Source organism: Pristiophorus japonicus, chromosome 8, assembly GCF_044704955.1.
Source record: "Pristiophorus japonicus isolate sPriJap1 chromosome 8, sPriJap1.hap1, whole genome shotgun sequence".
In the NCBI taxonomy this organism is placed as follows: domain Eukaryota; kingdom Metazoa; phylum Chordata; class Chondrichthyes; family Pristiophoridae; genus Pristiophorus; species Pristiophorus japonicus.
In genome coordinates this window covers 179,429,519-179,450,801 of record NC_091984.1, presented here as the reverse complement: position 1 = coordinate 179,450,801, position 21,283 = coordinate 179,429,519, and the positions used below count along the sequence as shown (strand labels likewise).

Here is a 21,283-nt window from a genome sequence, read left to right as displayed (position 1 = left end):
TAAAAGGCAGCAATTTATAGTGGCAGAAGGTGGGTAGTGGTGTTCCATAAGGATCAGTGTTGGGAATATTGCTTTTCGCAGTTTATAATAACGATTTAGACTTTGGAATCAAAAACACAATTTCTAAATTTGTGGATGACACCAAAATAGGTTGGCTGGTGGGGGGGGGGCGTGGGGAGTCAATACTGAGGACGACAGCAACAAGTTACAGGATGACATTAATACATTTGCAGAATGGACATCTCATTAGGAAATGAAGTTCAACACACATAAATAAGAGGTATACATTTTGGTAGAAAGAATAGAGAGGTCATTTATTTGAGCGTGAGAGTCTAGGTAGGCTAGAGGAACAAAGGTTTCTAGGAATACAAATACACAAATTGCTGAAGGTTGTGACACAGGTTAGCAAGGCTATTGAAAATAGAAAACCAAGCAGTAGGATTTATTTCGAGGGGTATAGAATTGAAAAGTAGGCAAATTATGCTAAACCTTGGTTAGGCCACACTTAGAGTTCTGGTCGCCATATTACGAAAATAATATACAAGCACTGGAAACGTTTCAGAGAAAATTTACAAGTATATATTTCAGGAAAGGATGATCAGGCTGGGTCACTTTTCTCCTAAATAAAAGGAAGGCTGAGGGGTGAAGTATTAGAGGTTTTTAAAATTATGAAAGATTTTGATCGAGTGGATACGGAGAGAATGTTTGCACTTGCGTGGAAGAGCATAACTAGACGCCATCAATTTAACATAGTCATCAAGAAATCCAATTGGGAATTCAGTACGAAATTCTGCAGGGTTATGCAGCTAGATTTAGCCGAGGAAATACGGGAGGAGGCTAGAGTGGAGCATAAACGCCGGCATGTGGTTGAGCCGAATGGCTTAGTGCTGTGCCGTATATCCTATGTAATACTATGTAAAGAAATATCTTTTGGATTCCTTTTTAAACTGTTAACTGATCCGTTCAAGAAGGAAACAAGGACATTTCCTGCAAAGGGTTAACAATGACATCGGGCACCCACACCGCATAAAGCAATTTAAAAAATATCTATCATAAGTCGAAACAAGAACTGTTACATTTAATTCATTCACCCTTAACTTTCCATACAACGACATTTTGAACCTCACTTTTTCATGTGAGCTCAAATAGATCCCTCAGAACCATCGATGAAACGCCTTTCAAAAAGCTCTGTTAAATTATCGATGTTTTTCCTCACAGTACATAACTGTCCATATTATCTATCTATCTATCTATCTATCTATCTATCTATCTATCTATCTATCTATCTATCTATCTATCTATCTATCTATCTATCTATCTATCTATCTATCTCTCTATCTATCTATCTATCTATCTATCTATCTATCTATCTATCTATCTATCTATCTATCTATCTATCTATCTATCTATCTATCTATCTATCTATCTATCTGTCTGTCTGTCGGTCTTTCTTCTTCATTACAAACTTGAAGTGTCTAAACCCCAAGCCTACAGTAAATGAATCACGCCACCCCGTTTTGCCGCACCATTTAGTTGCAGAATTCTAACATTCTCATGTTCTGTTCTATGGCTTTGACTTTTTATTTTCATTGGCTTTATTTGGCTGGAATTGTGCAAATATCACTCGGCACAGGACCTATGATCCAGGAGCCCTATGTGACGTTGACGCAGATTTGCATCGCTAATTAATACTAAGTGACGTTGCGACGTTTGAAACTTCTTAAGGAGATATAGTAAGAGCCCAGAACAAAATTCGTCTTAGAAACCCTTTTTCTTCTCACCGTCACCAAAACCTTCACCATGACTAAATACGTTTGGGGTGTCGCCGCATTGATGCTCTTTCTCCACAGTAATACAGAACTTAACCTATAATATCACTGCTTTTTACATTGCCCTGATTATTTTGTTGTGGTTGTGTTGAACGGATCTGATTATTCAGAATTCCACAGAGTTGCGACTCATAGACTCTTTCTTATTTCACCAGGTTCACACGCGGATCATGTCCTGACTCAATCGTCGTCCATCTAAATCTCCCCAAGGAGAATCGTCACGATCACCTGTAACCTGTCCGGTGGCAACACCTGCGGCTACTACACGAACTGTTACTGGCAGACACCTGGCAGCGCCCCTGTGTTTGTTTGGTATCAAATTTATTATTGTATATGCAAGCACTCTGTATAACGACTCCACGAGGAAAGGGTATAGTATTTGAACTGTATTGACCTTAGTCCTTTATTGCAGCTCCTAGAGTTGACGAAACCAAAAAGTGAGCTCCCTTTTATACGTGGTTACCTGCAGTGTACAGGTGACCCTTCGATCTCCAGCAGCAGCACCCTCTGGTGTACAGGTATAGTGTATACAGGGTGAAGGTACATTCAGTGGTCTAGTGTTACAGTAGATACATTAATGTACATAAATAACAACACACACCCCTAAGCCTTTCCCAAGTCCTTATTGCCATGACATGAGGAGGTGATCAATAGTGGATGGTGGGAGGTTGTGGTGAGTGTTGTGTGGGAGCCGGGTGTGATCCCTGTGTTCGTGGTTGCACACATCCATCCCCCCACCCCACGCCCAATACATAGACCACTGGGTGTCATTGTTTGAGGATTCCGCAGTGGTGGAGCAAGTACATGTTGTCATGGGTAAGGTACATACATTGTAGAATGGCTAGGTGGTGGCGTTTAATGGTGGGCAGGGCCACATTTTGGTGCGGCCTCCTTGTCCTCCATTGATGGTGGGAGCCTGGGCATCCCAGGTTCCACCGGGATAGCTGCAGGGTACTGGCCTCTTTTTCCCGGTGCTGGCCCTGGTGGCCAGGGGGTTTAGGGCCGATCTGGGGCAGGTTGCCAGTGGTGGTGGTTGTGCTACCCATTGACCGCTTGCCCTGCAGTGGATAGGCTCCCACTGGGTGTGTGTGAGCCCTTCCTGGGACATCACATTGGTCCTGGAAGCGCAGGCTACATGATCAGGTAGCCCGCTGGACCTTTTCCATGGAGGGTTTCCTTTGGCATTGACAGTATACATGTAGAATTGGGTATCATTTATCATTCTATCATTAGCATACATGACACATTGGCTTCGATCTTTACTAGTCAACTCAACATTGTTATATCTCTTTAAACTTTAACGTTTGTCATTTTCCATGCTTTCTTGTGTATCGGTATCTCTGTACAAGATTACATTTATCACGTTACCATTACTGTTCAACAGTACAACCTTGTTACTTACATCACTTTTTGAAGCATTCGTTACATTTCTCCCATTAGCATTGTTGGCATCACCATTTAACAGTACATTTATTACACTTTTATCTTTAATATCGCTGGCATCGCTGTGCCTAGATTGGAACTGTCCCTTTAATTGTTTTGGGTTGCCGGTCTCCTTCAAAAATGCCTTGCAATCTTTCCCCCATCCGGTTTGCCGCTTGGTAACATGTGTTGCTCCCTCAACACTGCCCCTTGTGGTCCAGTCGTGGCCAACTTGATTCCAGGTGCTTTGCCTCGTGGTGCGGGCACTACCTTCTCCCTCTCCACGAGGTAGGTGGCAGTGATTCTGTTCTCCCCAGGTTCTGCCATGGACGCCAGAAATCTACCTTTTGCGCCGATCTTCTTCCCTTGGAGTCCTGCTACTGCAGCCCAGAAGATGAGGTCTGGTCGCTCAGGCTAGATCATCTCGCCGCTGAGTTGTGCAGTCTGTGTCATCGCGACGCAGTCAAGTCGGATGGTAGGATTTTCAGGTGCCGCGATGGATCCAAGTTTGGGGCCACATGGGATGTCGATCACCGGGGCCTGGAGGCCATCATCGCTCCAACAGATTTCGACTTGCTTCATCCATCTTCTACCCAGCAGCGTTGGACCATCACCGGTAACGATCCACAAGGGGAGCTTGTACATCATGCTGCCATGGGATACCTCAACATCGACGCTGCCAATGACTGGGATGGTGCCTTTTGTGCACGTTGGTGACATTTTGGGTCGTTGGGTGGGATTGTCCCAGAATTTCTCCAAGGCTGTCTGATTCATCAACGACTGGCTTGGCCCTGTGGCGATCTCCATCGACACTGGAACCCCGTTGATTTCGAGTTCCATTTTCCACGGGGAACTCACGGTGGAGCAGGTATATATTCTGTGCTCCTCTTCCAGGGGCTGAGCAGCTTCGTCCTCATCAGTGCTGGAGCCCAGGTGATCGGCCAACTCTTCAGCGACTCGGTGAGTAAAACTTTTCTACACATTCGCTGAAGGTGACCTTTAGTGTTGCAGCCTTTGCAAGTATAGTCTTTGTATCGGCACTGGTGGGCCCTGTGGTTTCCTCCACAGCACCAGCACGGGGCTAGCCGGTTGGCCACATGTGGTGGACTCAGGATTGTGGAACTCGGGGCAGCATTGTTGCCTCTGAAAGTCACTATTCTGTTCACTGTACTCGTCAGGTTAGAGTCCTGGGTGTGAGTCATCATTCGTTTGGAGTTGCAGACTGAAATCATGATAGCCTGGCTCACTTTGATTGCCTTCTGCAGGGTGACCGTAGCAGCTGCAGAGAGCAGTTTATGGAAGAGGCCGATTCCAATAATGAAGCTGTCCCTTAGTGCTTCGGTGAGGTGGTCGCCAAAATCACACGGTGCAGCCAATCTTCTCAGATCTGCAGCGTATTTAGCAATTTCTTGGTCTTCGGGCCGCCAGTGGGTGTCGAACCGGTGTCTGGCTGTGAGGATGCTCTCGTTAGGTTTGAGTTGTTCTTGTATTAAAGTTACGAGCTCCACATAGGTCTTGGTTGTCGTCTTCGCTGGGGCTAACAGGTCCCTGATGAGGCCATGGATAGTGGGCCCATAACTGCTGAGCAGGATGGCTCTGCGCTTGTTCGCCAGCGAGATCGGTGTGTCCCCAGCCAGATCATTTGCGATGAAAAAGTGTTCTAGCCTTTCCACAAAGGCATCCCAATCTTCCCCATCAGCGAGTTGTTGGAAGTTGCTAGCTTAGACATATTGTGCGTGGAAATTCGTAACCTCGTCGCCAGTTATTGCATATGCAAGCACTCTGCAGTAACGACTCCACGAGGTAAGGGTATAGTACTTGAACTGTATTGACCTTAGTCCTTTATTGCAGCTCCTAGAATGAGGGCACCAAGAGGTGAACTCCCTTTTATACTTGGTTACTTGCAGTGTCCAGGTGACCCTTAGTTCTCCAGCAGCAGCATCCTCTGGTGTACAGATATAGTGTAGGCAGGGTGAAGGTACATTCAGTGGTCTAGTGTTACAGTACATACATTAACATGCATACGTAACAGTTATACCAGAGGTTCGGGAATTCCAGGTCGATTTACCGGGTCTGTGGACTCATCGGGTAACGAGATGCATTTAACTGTCACCAACCTTCTGTCCGAGGATGCCGCCGATATTTACTGTGGTGTGTGGAGCGGTGCAAAATTCATTTTCGGGAGATGAGCCAAGCTGAATCTGAGCAGTAAGTAAATTATTCTCAGTTTGCAACTTGGGATTTGTCAACCACTAGTTTTCAATTTTGTTTTATTTTGGTCGTAATTTCCGGGACCAACAATGTCCGTGTCGGGTTCTCCTTAAGGCGAATGCAACAGTCACTTTTTTAACTTTACATTTCCAAAGCGCTAATCAAATTGTCCCCAAACATTTGCAATATTGAGGATGAAAGAAATCCCTCAGTTTGAGTTAGTGTAAGTTAAGGTTATTTACACAGTACTTGTGAATCAGCGTCCGGTGATATTTAAGAGATAGCCAGGCACAAAGGGCGCCCGACTTTAGGAAGGGTGTCAAATTCTTCGAGAGGGTACAGGGGCAATCTATGAAGATGTTACTACTGCTACGAAGTTTTAGTTGTGAGAGGAGACGGGAGAAGGTCTTTTCACCAGAAGCTTATGATGTGATTTGCTGGAAATGTCCAGAATTTTTGATCCATTTTGTTCCAGCGAATTAAAAAAAAACTATTGGCACTGCTCGGTCAGTCGGTAACTAGAGGACACAAAGTTAACCTCATAACTTGAAAGACGAAGGGAGAGGTTAGGATATTTTTCTATCCAAGGGATTTTGAAAGCTTTAAGAGTGGAGCGAGCAGAATTCATGCCAGTGTTTAAACGGAAATAGAAAAAAATGTGAAAAAGCTCACAGATATCTAGGAAATGGCATACAAAAAATGCTCTTTCAAAGAGCCTGGGCGGGCGCGATGGGCCTGCTTCTGAGCTCCGCATAGTCTTTCAGATTGGTTTACGCCGTCCCCTATAACCACACTGGCATTAATTGCTGTTAAAATGCTAAAAACACAAATTCAAAAGTTTCACACGATATCTTTTTAATTTCAATTAACATACTTCCGCGTTTAATATCTATTCTCGAATTGACACTGCAGGAGGGTAGTGTGGCTACTTGCTGTAATTCTCTTCCACTCGTTTCCGAACTCAGAGAACCTCGTTCAGTACAACATTCTCAGTCCTACATTTCACATTCATTCCCGATGATTATAGCAATCATACTAATCGAAAAGCAAAATACTGCGGATGCTAGAACCTGTAATAAAATCAGAAAACGCTGATAATCTCAGCGGGTCAGGCAAAAACAAAGAAAACGTTTCAGTTCGATAAACGTTCGAAGGTCATCGACCTGAAACGTTAACTCTGATTCCTTCCCACAAATGCTGCCTGACCCGCTGAGATTTCCAGCACTTTCTGTTTTTATTATAGCAATCATACTTTACTGAACAGTTCAGCTATTAATAGTCATTAACACTGATCGATTTTCTGAATGCAGTAAGAAATATCAAAGATTCGCAGAATGCTTAATTTTCACGGGCACACTTCCTTCCAAGCCGAGCAATATTGTGTGAAATTCGCAGATTAAGATTTCAGAATTTTGTAGCTGCTTTTTGTACTCACTCCATTGCGCTTTGCTGCGGTTCTGTGGTTGTGTCAGCGAGAGTAGTAATATTGCGGAACATGCAGATACTCTATCGCTATTTTGATTTGGTTATTCGGCTACATCACGATGGGATGAGATATGAAACAGCAAAGATCTATCATTATATGATAGATTTTTCCATTAAAAATTTAAATTTGGGATAAAAACTACATCCCAAACTAACGTAAAGAGAACTCACTCCCAAATTCTTGGTGGTTAGATAATAATCTGATCTGACAGTAAAACCTGCTTAATAATTTCACCTGACTCCAGACATTTCAGTACCAGAAAATGCGGCTATACGTATTGCGAATCATTGATGTTTGTTATTGTATGCAGAAAATAGATCAGTGTTAAAGATTATTTATAGCTGAAATGAGCACAACAGTGTGATTGCTATAGATATCGGGGATGAATGTGAAATGTAGGACTGAGAATGTTGTATTGAACGGGGTTTTCTGTGTAAGGAGACGCGTGGAAGAGAATTATAGCATGTCGCCACACTATCCTCCTGCAGTCTGAGAATGGTTATCCATCGTGAAAAAATGCTGCAATGGGAATTAAAACGGCATTGTGTGGAACTTTTGAATTTCTGTACTGTACTCCGGGTATTGCAGGGCGATTATACCAATTGAGCTAATAGGGGTCGGTGGTTCTTGTCAGGAAGACTCGCATTTTCAGCCACCAAGTTATATTGTAAAGGAAGCAAGGTGAAGTTGTAGGCTCCAGGGGAACGTCTCAGAACGGCAATAGATTGTTAAACGGATCCATGCAAACCTGGTATTGGTGATACGCACCGTTGTAGCCGACACGGCACCGCTGTATCGCAATAATCTGGAGCAGTCCCGCCTCTGATACCTAATTTTATGATTGAAAAAAGTATTAATATTTCATCCCTTTCTTCGGTGCTTTTCATTAAATAAACCATTTTACCTAAAGGTTGATATTGGCTGCTGATGATTTCAACAGATGTTCGGTGCGAAATGTCATTTAAAAAGATAAAAGATTGTGACAGACTGGCTTCAGCATTCTTGCTCTGGGTTATATTTCATAGTCATGGCAATTTTCTATTTATATAAGAAAAGAAAGGCCGAACTTGCACTGATATAGCATCTTTCACCACTTCACAGTGTCCCAACCCGCTTTACAGTCAAATAAGTACGTTCGAACGGTAGTCACTATTGTCATGTAGGAAACACTGCAGCCAATTTGCGAGCAACCAGAACCCACAAACAGCAATGTGATAATGATGGGGCAATCTGCTTAGCTGAGGTGGATGATGGATAATTATTGGGCAGGACAGTTTTACATTATTACTTTCATATTGAGGTTATTGCTAGGATATTATTATAAGAAACTAATACAATTGGTTATAATAGCAAACGTTATTTGTCGGAAACTGTTAGTCTTTAGTGAAAAAATAAATTTTGACGCGGGATCTGTCTCTAACTAGCATATTTTTCATTTTCTGACAAACGTGGGAACTTTGTAGAAACGGGCAGCCGAGTAGAGCTTCTACAGTGATTGTCCATAAGCCCAAATATTAGTCCAATTATCATAGGCAGTCCCTTGGAATCGAGGAAGACTTGCTTCCACTCCTAAAGTGAGTCCTTTGGTGGCTGAACAGTCCAATACGAGATCCACAGACCCTGTCACAGGTGGGACAGACATTCGTCGTGGGAAGTGGGGGGGGGGGCGGGGTGTGGGACTGATTCGCCACACGCTCCTTGCGCTGCCTGCACCTGACCTCTTCATGCTCGCGCATTGAGTTTCGATGAGCTCAACGCCCTCCCGGATGCACTTTCTCCACCTAAGGCGGTCTTCAGCCAGGGACTCCCAGGTTTCAGTGATGATGTTGCACTTTACCAGGGAGGCATTGAGGGTGTCCTTGTAACGTTTCCTCTGCCCACCTTTGGCTCGTGAAGGAGTTCTGCATAGAGCAATTACTTAGGGAGACTTGTGACTGACTTGCGAACTATGTGGCCTGCCCAGCGAAGCTGATCGAGTGTGGCCAGTAGTTCAATGCTGGGGATGTTAGCCTGCGTGAGGACACTGATGCTGGTGCGCCTGTCCTCCCAGGGGATTTGGAGTTGCTGGTAATATAGCTCCAGCGACTTGAGGTGACTTCTGTACATCGTCCAAGCCTCTGATCCATACATGAGGGAGGGTATTACGACAGCCCTGGAGACCATGAGCTTGGTGGTAGATTTGTGGGCCTGCTTTTTTGCTCAGGCGGCCAAAGGCTGCACTGGCGCACTGGAGGTGATGTTAATTCTCTGCATAAATGTCTACCTTTGTTGATAAAAGGCTCCCGAGGTATGGGAAGTAGTCCACGTTGTCGAGGGCTGCGCTGTGAATCTTGATGACTGGAGGGCAGTGCTGTGTGGCAAGGACAGGCTGGTGGAGGACCTTTGTCTTATGGATGTTAAGTGTAAGGCCCATTCTTTCATACGCCTCGGTGAATACAGCGACTATAGCCTGGAGTTGAACTCAGAATGTGCGCAGGCGCAGGCATCGTCCACGTACTGTAGCTCAACGACAGAGTTTGGGTTGATCTTGAACCTGGCCTGGAGTTGCTGTTGGTTAATCAGCTTCCCACTGGTTCTATAGTTTAGTTCCACTCCAGCCGGGAGCTTGTTGACTATGAGGTGGTGCATGGCACCGAGGAAGATTGAGAAGAGGGTTGGAGTGATGACGCAACCCTGTTTGACCCTGGTATGGACGTGGATTGGGTCTGTAATGGAACTGCTGGTAAGGATCACGGCCTGCATGTCGTCGTGGAGCAGGTGAAGGATGTCGACAAACTTTTTGGGGCATCCAAAATTGAGGAGGACGCTCCATAAGCCCTCATGTTTGACAGTGTTAAAAGCCTTTGTAAGATCGAAAAAGTCCATGTATAAGGACTGGCGCTGCTACCTGCATTTTTCCTGCAGCTGTCGTGCTGCAAAGATCAGGTCCATTGTGCCCGGTATGGGACAAATTCTGCACTGTGATTCCGGGAGGAGCTTCTCAGCCACAGGGAGAATATGGTTGAGGAGAACAACTTACCCAGTCGCTGATAGCAGGAAGTTTCCCTTGTAGTTGCCGCAGTCAGACTTGTCCCCCTGTTTAAAGATGGTCACGATCACTGCATCTCTGAGATCTCCCAACATGCTCTCCTCTCTCCGAACGAGAGAGATGAGGTCATGTATTCCGCGCCAACAGTGCCTCGCAGCTGTACTTTAGCACTTCATTAGGGAATCCATCGCTCCTGTAGCCTTGTTATTCTTGAGCTGTTTTATGCTTTGCCTACCTCATGCAGCGTTAGGGTTTCACTGAGATGGTGGCAGGTCGCATTCTACGGGATGGAGTTGAGAACACTCGAGTCAAAGTCAGAATCTCAATTGAGCAGATCTTCAAAGTGCTCCTCCCAGCGGGCCCTGACAGCCTCGGTGTCCTTGATGAGTGGTTTCCCGTTCTTGGCCAGGAGTGGGTTGGAGCCTTGGGAGTTTGGACCGCAGGTGACCTTTACTGCGATAAAGAATCCTCACATATCATGTCTGTTGGCCGTTGTTGTATCTCCGGTGCATTCTCTATCCACCACCTGTTCTTTAGGTCCAGGGTTTTTTGTTGGACCTCATGCTTGAGCCATCTGTAATGTTGCTTTGCAGTTCACGAGTTGGGTTGTTGCTTGAGGCACAGCAATGCTCTGCGCTTATGACCTATTAGTTTTGGATCTCCTGATAATTGTCATCAAACCAGTCCTGGTGTTTTCTGGTTGAGTAACCAAGTGTCTCTTCACAGACATTGGTTATGGAGACCTGGAGGGCAGAACAAGCGCTATGGGCATTCAGCATCTCTGGATCATCAAGGCACTCCAGATTAGGGGCTCGAGAGCCGGGAGGAACCTCAACAGCGAGAGCGGGAGCTCCAGGCCCAAATAAAGGGGACTGAGAGTCGGGAAGAGTCACAGCAGCGGCAGCGGGAGCTCCAGTCCCAGATAATAGGGCCCGAGAATCGGGAGGAGCCACAGCAACGGGAGCGGGAGTTCCAGGCCCAGATAAAGGGGGCCGAGAGTTGGGAGGAGCCAGCTGATACTGGGACAATAAGTTAAAACAATCTAAATCGAAGTGTGACGCCACAGCCAAGCGGGTAAGTGATTAGTTGGTGGAATGGTGAGTATTTTTCTTTTTCTTTTTCGTTTCAGTAGGAAACCTTTGGCATTGCTGTCGGAACTGCAAGTAAATTTTCTGATCTTTATTGTCTAAGGAGAGCTAGGTAATTAAATCGTCTGTTTGTTGAGTAGCGGCTGGGTGTGTTGTGCTAAGGTTTAGAGTTTAGTTCTACTCGATAGTTGCGAGTGTAACTAGAGGGATGGCAGGGCAGCTCAATCCCTTGGATTGCCATTCCTGTTGCATGTGGGAAGTCCAGGATGCTTCGCGCAGCCGGGGCGACCATGTGTGCAGGAGGTGTCTCCAGCTGTACCAACTCGAGCTCCGTCTTTGGAGCTTCAGCGGCAGCTGAGGTCACTGCAGTGCATCCGCGAGACTGAGAGCAATGTGGATAGCTTGTTTCTTGAGGCGGCCACTCCACAGTTTAAGAGTGTGCTGGTAGATGGGAATTCAGTAACGGGCTGACAGAAGAGGAGGACTAGGCAGGTAGGCCAGTAGTCCCCTGAGTCCATCTCACTCTCCAACCTGTACTCTGTTCTGAGTAAGGGTGGGGGCGATGGTGGCCCTGGGGAGTGCAGTCACAGCCAAGTCCACGGCACCACAGGTGGCTCAGCTGCACAGCGGGTGGGGCGGGCGGAGGGTGGTGGGGGGTGGGGGGTGTGTGTGGGGAACGAATGGAAGAGCTATAGTGGCAGGGCATTCGCTAGTCAGGAGAGCAGACATGCGTTTCTGCGGCCATAGACATGACTCCAGGATGGTATGTTGCCTCCCTGGTGCCAGGGTCAAGGATGTCACTGAGAGGTTGCAGGGCATTCTGGGGGGAGAGGGTGAACAGCCAGAGGTTGTCGTCCACATCGGTACCAATTACATAGGTAGGAATAGGGATGAGGTCCTACAGGCAGAGTTTAGGGAGCTCGGAGAGAGATTAAAAAGCAGGACTTCAAAGGTAATAATTTCCGGATTACTCCCAGTGCCACGAGCTAGTGAGTACAGAAATAGGAGAACAGAGCAGATAAATACGTGGCTGGAGAGATGGTGCAGGCGAGAGGATTTAGTTTTCTGAGGCATTGGGACCACTTCTGGAGGAGGTGGGACCTGTACAAGCCAGACGGGTTGCACCTCAACAGAGCAGGGTCCAATATCCACGCGGGCGGGGGGGTGGGGGGGGCCTTGCAAGTGCTGTTGGGGAGGGTTTAAAGAAACTTGGCAGGGGGATGGGGACCTGAAAATAGATTCAGTAGGGAGAGGAGTAAAGCTGGAATTAGAAAGCAAAAATAAAGAATGTGAGTTGGAGGAAAGAGGAAACAAGCAGGAAAAAAGTGTAAAAAAACAAACTTAAACGTACTTCGGCTAAATGCACGTAGCAATTGTAACACAATAGATGAGTTGACGGCACAAATTGAGACAAATGTGTATGATCTGATAACCATTACAGAGACGTGGCTGCAAGGTGACCAGGACGAGGAATTAAATATTCAGGGGTACTTGACAATCCGGAAGGACAGACAAAAAGAAAAAGGAGATCGGATAGCTCTATTGATAAAGGATGGAATCACTGCAATAGTAAGAAACGATATTGGCTCAAATGATAAGGATGTTGAAACAGTTTGGGTGGAGATAAAGAATAATAAGGAGAAAAAGTCACTGGATGCCGTAGTCTTTCGGCCCCCGAACATTAGCAACTTTGTTGTTCGGAGCATAAACCAGGAAATATTGGGGGCTTGTAAAAAAGGAACAGCAATAATCATGGGTGATTTTAACCTCCATATTGATTGGACAAATCAAATTGGTCAGGGTAGCCTTGACCTTGAGGAGTTCACAGAGTCATAAGGGATGAGTTCCTTGAGCAGTATGTAACGGGACCAAGCTGGGGACAGGCTATCTTAGATCTGGTGCTGTGTAATGCGACAGGATTAATAAACAATCTCCGAGTAAAGGATCCATTCAGAATGAGTGATCATAGCATGATTGAATTTCAAATTCAGATGGAGAGTGAGAAAGTTGGACCTCAAACCAGCGTACTAAGCTTAAATAAAGGAGACTATGAAGGTATGATGGCAGAGTTGGTTAAAGTGGACTGGAATTTAAATTAAATTGTAGGACGGTTCAAGAACAGTGGTGTACATTTAATGAGATATTTCACAACTCTCAGGAAAAATATATTCCAGTGAGGAGGAAAGGGTGTAAGAGAAAAGATAGCCATCAGTGGCTAACTAACGAAATAAAGGACAGTATCCAACTAAAAACAAGGGCATACAAAGTGGCCAAAACTAGTGAGAGGACAGAAGACAAGGAAGCTTTAAAATGCCAGCAAAGAACGACTAAAAAAATGATTAAGAAAGGGAAGATAGACTATGAAAGTAAACTAGCACACAATATAAAAATAGATAGCATGAATTTCTATAGGTACATGAAAAGGAAAAGAATGGCTAAAGTGAACGATGATCCCTTAGAGGACGAGACCAGGGAATTAATAATGGGGAACATGGAGATGGCAGAAACTCTGAACAAATATTTTGTATCAGTCTTTACGGTAGAGTACACTAACAATATTCCAACAGTGGATAGTCAAGCTGCTATAGCGGGTAGGAACTTAACAGAATCACAATCACTAAGGAGGTGGTACTCCGTAAGATAATGGGACTAAAGGCAGATAAATCCCCTGGACCAAATGTTTTGCATCCTAAGGTCTTAAGAGAAGTAGCGGCAGGGATTGTGCATGCATTGGTTATAATTTACCAACATTCTCTGGATTCTGGGGATGTCCCAGCAGAATGGAAAACTGCAAATGCAACGCCCCTATTTAAAAAAAGCAGGCAGACAAAAAGCAGGAATCTATTGACCAGTTAGCCTAACATCCATGATTGGGTAATTGTTGGAGTCCATTATTAAAGAAGCAGTTGCAAGACATTTGGATGAGCAAAATTCGGTCAGGTAGAGTCAGCATGGATTTATGAAGGGGAAGTCATGTTTGACAAATTTGCTGAAGTTCTTTGAGGATGTAACGAACACGATGGATAAAGTGGAACCAGCGGATGTTGTGTATTTGGACTTCCAGAAGGCATTTGACAAGGTGCCAGATAAAAGGTTACTGCACAAGATAAAAGTTCACGGGGTTGGGGGTAATATATTAGCATGGATAGAGGATTGGCTAACTAACAGATAACAGAGAGTCGGGATAAATGGTTCATTCTCTGGTTGGCAACCAGTAACTAGTGGCGTGCCGCAGGGATCAGTGCTGGGACCCCAACTATTTACAATCTATATGAACGACTTGGAAGAAGGACTGAGTGTAATGTAGCCAAGATTGCTGACGATACAAAGACGGGAGGAAAAGCAATGTGTGAAGAGGACACAAAAATTCTGCAGAAGGACATAGACCTGCTAAATGAGTGGGCAAAAATTTGGCAGATGGAGTATAATGTTGGAAAGTGTGAGCTCATGAACTTTGGCAGAAATATTCTAAGAGCAAGCTATTAGTGTAAATGGAGAAAGATTGCCAAGAGCCGCAGTACAGCGGGACCTGGGGTTACTTGTGCATGAAACACAAAAAGATAGTATGCAGGCACAGCAAGTAATCAGAAAGGCCATTGTATCTTGTCTTTATTGCAAAGGGGATGGAGTATAAAAGCTGGAAAATCTTGCTACAGCTATACAAGGTTTTGGTGAGGGCACACCTGGAATACAGTGTGCAGTTTTGGTTTCCATATTTACGAAAGGATATACATGCTCTTGAGGCAGTTCAGAGAAAGTTCACTAGGTTGATTCCGGGGATGAGGTAATGTTGAGCAGGTTGGGCCTCTGCTTATTGGAGTTCAGAAGAATGAGAGGCGATCTTATCGAAACTTATAAGATTATGAGGGGGCTTGACAAGGTGGATGCAGAGAGGATGTTTCCACTGATGGGGGAGACTAGAACTAGAGGGCATGATCTTAGAATAAGAGGCCGCCCATTTAAAACAGAGATGAGGAGAAATTTCTTCTCTCAGAGGGTTGTAAATTTGTGAAATTCGCTGCCTCAGAGAGCTGTGGAAGCTGAGACATTGAATAAATTTAAGACAGAAATAGACAATTTCTTCAACGATAAGGGGATAAGGGGTTATGGGGAGCGGGCGGGGAAGTGGAGTGGAGTCCATGCTCAGGTCAGCCATTATCTTATTGAATGGTCGAGCAGGCTCGAGGGACCATAGGGCCTACTCCTGTTCCTATTTCTTATGCTCTTATGTTTTTTTAGCTGTGAGGCGCTCGCTGTATAGGGGTCTCTTGGCTGGGTGTTTAAGTGCCTCACCATTAAATTTTCTGCAGCACTGTTTCTGCTGTGCGCTCTGCTTTGGGGCTATGTTGATATTGATCATGGATCGCATTCGGCGATGGTCCATCCAGCAGTCGTCAGCTCCTGTCATGGCATAGGTAATGTGCACATCTTGGCGATCCCTGACTCAGCCGATGATGTAGTCGAGCAGGTGCCAGTGTGTGGAGCGAGGGTTTTGCCAAGATATTTGACCCTCTTGCGGAACAGGGTGTTTGTGATGAGGAGTTTTTGTACTAGACATTTTGTCAGGAGTAGTGTACCACTGGAGTTGGCTTTCCCTACCTCCTCTCCACCAATCACGCTTCCCCAGAGGGCTGTGTCTTTGCCAAACCTGTCATTAAAGTCAACTAGGAGGATCAACTTGTCGCCCGTGGTGATGCGGGACAGGAATGTCTCGAGGTTGGAATAAAAACCTTCTTTAGCCTCATCTGTTGCATCGAGTGTTGGGGCGTATGCACTGATGACTGTGGCACATTGATTCCGGGATAGGGTAACAAGAAGAGTTATGGGACAGTTCGTTAACCCCACAGGGGTAGTCTTTGAGGTGGTCGAGCAGTTCATTTTTGACGGTGAAGCCGACTCCGTGAAGGCGGCATTCTTCCTCTGCTTTTCCTTTCCAGAAAAAGGTGTAACCTCCATCATGTTCCTTCAGCTGGCCTTCCCCTGCACGCTGGGTCTCGCTTAGCGTGGTGATGTCAATGTCAACATGTCTAAGCTCCCGGGCAACTATGGCAGTGCGGCGTTCTGGCCTGTTGCTGTTGGAATTGTCCATGAGGTTCCTGACGTTCCAGCTCCAGAACTTCAGATTTGCAAAGTGGAAGATGCCTGTGCATTGATTCTTTTAACGTGGGATGGTCGCTGCACACTGGAAAGCACACGGGCTTAGCTGATCAAGGTAGAGATCCAGCGGCAAGGGGGTCCAAGACGACTGGAGACCAGGCACTGCTGTATAAGCCTAATTGCCTACGGCAAGATGTTGGCCGCAGGCTCGGCGCCGAGTAGCGCCATTGATGGTAGATGGCCCGAGGCTCGGTTGGGGGGCAGGCATTGGGAAGGTCAGCTGCCAGCTGGGGTTCTGAAGAATGTTTTGGAAAGTTTCTTCCATCAATTCTGGAAACCTTTTACATTTTTAATCAACTCTGATAACTTTTTTGCAATAAATTTTATTCAACTCTTAATCTATTTATTAAACCTTCAATCAACCTGTGTAACTTAAAAAAATAATTTGTCAATGCTTTTAAATTCTTAAACTTTTAAAACAAATTGGAAGCATTTGGGGAAATTTTTTAACCTTAGTCCAATACAATATTTATCACTTCCGTCAATATTAGTACAAAATTGCAGACAGTTTTAAAGAAGCGAGATTCGCAGGACATTGCTTAGAATCGAATGTGTTGAACTGAATATTACTGTAGCTTTGCAGTCAGCAATGGTTGGAATATTGGAATATTCGGGTCTTTTGCTTTTTACTTTCTCGTTAAATCCGCCGCTCCTGTGACGCAATATCTAGGACAGATTGAGTCCGAACAGTAACTTTTAAAGTAATATTGGGTCCCAGTTTCATTTTTATATTTTATTTTTCTGACACGCAACTGTCTCAAATGTGGAAATATTCCTAACAATAAGCTAAACTTCAATGGGGAAAAGAAATGGGAGAAAATCGTAACAAATGTTAATATTCGATTAGCCTCGATTGTATTTCCATCAAATGATTTTTATCAGTCCCTTTGCGTGTAGCTAAAATATGAAATTATTCTCAAGTTGTATAATTTGTAGAATTGCGGGCGTCTGTCTTTGTGGAATTGACAGTGCTGAGGTTCCGTTGTGTGAAATTCCGCATACATTTATACAGTAACGCCGAATTGTAAAATAATTGATGAAATAATACCTTGATTCAGACTTTTTATGACCATGAATAATGGATCCTCTTTCATTTGTTTTTACTTTTGCAGATCCGCGGGGCCCCTCGGTTTCCCTTCTTATGCCTTCATTGGATCAAATCGTGGCAAAGGACACAGTGACCCTGGTGTGTTTGGTGAACAGCTTTAACCCGATGTTGGGGATGTCCAGACCAGGGGTCACAGTCGAAGGATAAGGGGTAAGCCATTTTCGACCGAGATGAGGAGAAACTTCTTCACTCAGAGAGTTGTGAGCATGTGGAATTCTCTACCGCAAAAAGTTGTTAAGGCCAGTTAGTTAGCTGTATTCAAAAGGGAGTTAGATGTGGCCCTTACGGCGAAAGGCATCAAAGGGTATGGAGAGAAAGCAGGAATGGGGCATTGAAGTGCATGATCAGCCATGATCATATTGAATGGTGGTGCAAGTTCGAAGGGCCGAATGGCCTACTCCTGCACCTATTTTCTATGTATCTATGTTTCTATGTTAACCCTGGTGCTGTGGAGATTGAGTGGACTGTAGACGGCAGTGTGAGAGGCAATGGTGTTGAGACCAGTCGGATCCAGCAGGAGACGGACAACACGTTCAGTGTGAGCAGTTATCTGACTCTGCCAGCCTCAGAATGGAACTCACACGAACTTTACTCCTGTGTCGTTAAACACGAAACTCGGGCAAAGCCTTCAAATAAGCATCGCCAGATCCAGCTGCATCTGATTCAAGAAGCTCATTTTTTGATTTGTTATGTCATTAGTAACGTTTATTTCGAATAAATTCCGTATTCGGACATTACATGTTTGATTTTAAGTGATTAATTTCCAGTCACACCTACAGATGTTCAGTTTGTCCGCTGGCACCCGCAGGCTTTATCTTACAATGTGTTCACACTGTACTGATTAAAGCTTCAATGTCGCCTTACAAATACCGTAGTGTAATAAAATTACTCTTCGAATATCTCTGGTGCAGTTATTCCTTTCTGTTCGTTATCTCTGTGCCAATTCATAGAGTATAGGCCCAATCTGCTCAACCTTTCTTCATAAGTCAACCCCTTCAACTTCGTGAACCTTCTCTGAACAGGCTCCAATGCAAGTCTATCTGTTCTTAAATAAGGAGACCAAAATTGTGCACAGTACTCAAGTTGTGGTCTCACCAACGCCCTGTACAGTTGTAGCAGTACTTTCCTACTTTTATACTCCATCCCCCTTGCAATAAAGGCCAACATTCCATTAGCCTTCCTAATTGCTTGCTGTACCTGCATGCTAACATTTTCTGATAATGTACAAGGACCCCAGATCCCTCTGTACCGCAGCATTTAGTAATCTCTACTATTTAAATAAGAATTAGCTTTTTTATTTTTCCTACCAATGTCGATAACCTCACAGTTTCCCACATTATAGTCCATCTGCAAATTTTTTGCCCACTCTCTTAGCCTATCTATATCTCTTTCCAGAAGCTTTGTCTACTCCTCACAACTTGCATTCCCACCTATCTTTGTATCATCAGCAAATTTAGTTATATTGCTTCATTTCAGTCATTAACATAGATTGTAAATTGTTGAAGCCACAGCACTGATCCCTGTGGCACCTCACTAGTTAGAATTTGGCAACCTGAAAATTACTCATTTATCTTGACTCTCTGTTTTCTGTTCGTTAGCCAATCCGCTACCCATGCTAATGTGTTACCCCCAACCCAGGGGTCCTTATCTTGTGCAGTAACCTTTTATGTGGCAGTTTGTAGAATGCCTTCTGGAAATCGAAATACACTACATCTACTACTTCCCCTTTATCCACCTTGCTGGTTACATCCTCGAAGAATTGCAGCACATTTGTAAAACATGATTTCCCTTTCATAAAATCATGTTGACTCTGCTTGACTGTATTTTCTAAATGTTCTGCTACTACTTCCTTAATAATGGTCTCCAGAATTTTCCCAACTGGTCTATAGTTTCCTGCTTTCTGTCTGCCTCCTTTCTTAAATAGGGGTGTTACATTTGCTGTCTTCCAATCTGCTGGGAAGCTGCAAGAAGGCTATGGGAGGATATATCCAACTCTACCGCAGTCAACATTTTGGTTCCAAGGACTTGCGTCATATGCCGAAAGAAGGTTAATGACTTCATACAGCAGGTCAAGGTGAGTGAAGGCTGCAGCAACCGTCAAATCCCACTATCTGCACCACAAGCATCACACACTGCTCAACATGCACCACAACCCCATTACTCACATACCAACAATCTCTGCCTATCACCATCATATCTCACAATCATGGCTTTAGTTCACTCTTAACCTTGCCGCTGCCGTAACACTCAAACCCATATCTTGCACTTTGCACACACTGAATGCTTTTCAACTATGGCAAGCATAGCACACGAACCCATTGCACGAAATTCACTGACATATTTCCCTTTCTCTTGCAGGCCAAGGTGGCACACAATAGGAAAGAGCAGAGGCAGATGGGAGGCGGCCATGCTGCTAAACATACCCTCAGCCACCTGGAGGAAGACATACTCGACATCATTGGAGGGGCAGTGAATGAGGCCGAGGCAATGGGAGAATTTGAAGCCCTTACTGATAAAGATGGCATTGCCATTCCTAATCCTTCTTCTTACATCCTACTTCCCCTCATTACACAATGTCTTCTCTCTTACAAGCTGCTGATGGTGTATGCGTGCATATATTGCTTCCCAACCCCATGCCTCACCACAACCCGACTCTGTTGCCTTTCTGCTTTCAGATACCTAAGAAATGCCACTAGGCTAGCCTTTCCGACAAGTTGTGGAGGAGACTGAAAGAGATAGAAGACACACTGGCACTGCATCTGACACTCGCAGACACCAGCTCAGAAAATGGCACTGCGTCGAATGTAGAAGGTAGTATAGAGGCAGCATCTGTACATGGTAAGGCACCGGTCGTGAGTGGGCTGTAGCAAATTGGGGTATAGGGTAGCTCGGGGGCCAGCTCAATGTAGGCAAGTTCGGGCACGGGATCTACCGCACAGGACTCAGCTCATGACCTTCAGAAGGGCGATGGCCATGCACACCGAAAAGCTAGGTGCAATGGCAAGCCTACCAGAAAGTCTCTTATCAATGTCAAGAAGCGTGGCAGGTTCTGGCTCAAATATTACACAGGACTTTGTGCAGAGCTTGGAGCCCATGATTTGCAGGGTGGAAATGGTGGACAACTCCAGGAGAGACTATGTCGACGCAACCAGGATGCTGTTTGCGATGGGCGATGTCACTGCTTCCATTGCAGCACAGGCGGTAGTGAATCAATGTCTCAGTGCTGTAGTGGAAGCTCGGACTGCTCTCATTCAGTCTCAGCTTGCTGCCACACGAGCTCAGACTGCTTTCACCATCACTGGGTTCACGAGTTCCAAATGTGGCTTGCAGCATAACACAGCAGTCCAGAAATCCGTCGTACAACAGATTACTTGGAATGTTGAGGTGCCACACTGGTGGAGTGGCAGTGGGTCTGTGGAGCAAGTACCTCATGTTTTCTCCCAGGCTGACAGCATTCCTACTCCCACCACCGCCACTCTGCCATTGCCCTTCTCACTGCCTGTCAACCAGCCGGCCCAAATTGCTGACGCCGATGTCACGATGGGTGCCATATACAACTGGGCCTTCTTGGCCCACAGCTGATTGAGGTCGGCTGACAAGGCCTTCTGCAGCCTCCCCCATTGAGAGTGATGTCTGCTTCCTCTCCTCCTCCTCCTCCTGAGGTGGTCCTGCAATCCCTCACGCAAAGGCTTCACACTCATCTTAGCCATGTTGTGAAGCATGTAGTAGACCACCAGGAAATGGGACACCTGCTTCGCCGAGCACTGGTAGGCTCCTGTCGAGTGGTTAAGGCAGTGGAACTGTTACTTGAACTCCCCAATGATCTGCTTCAAGCCACATGCCGGCTCCTCCTGCTGCTCTCTATTTAGAGTGAAGACAATATAATCCATTCTCCTGTGGTAGAACGCCTCTGTGACCTCCCGGATGCAGTGATGTATGGTGCAATGGGCGATT

At 45.3% G+C, this 21,283-nt stretch overlaps 1 pseudogene; it reads left to right on the top strand.

The window, feature by feature from the left end:
- Positions 1–1,800: 1,800 nt before the first annotated feature.
- On the top strand, positions 1,801–17,991 carry LOC139268248 (immunoglobulin lambda-1 light chain-like; annotated as a pseudogene).
- Positions 17,992–21,283: the final 3,292 nt, after the last annotated feature.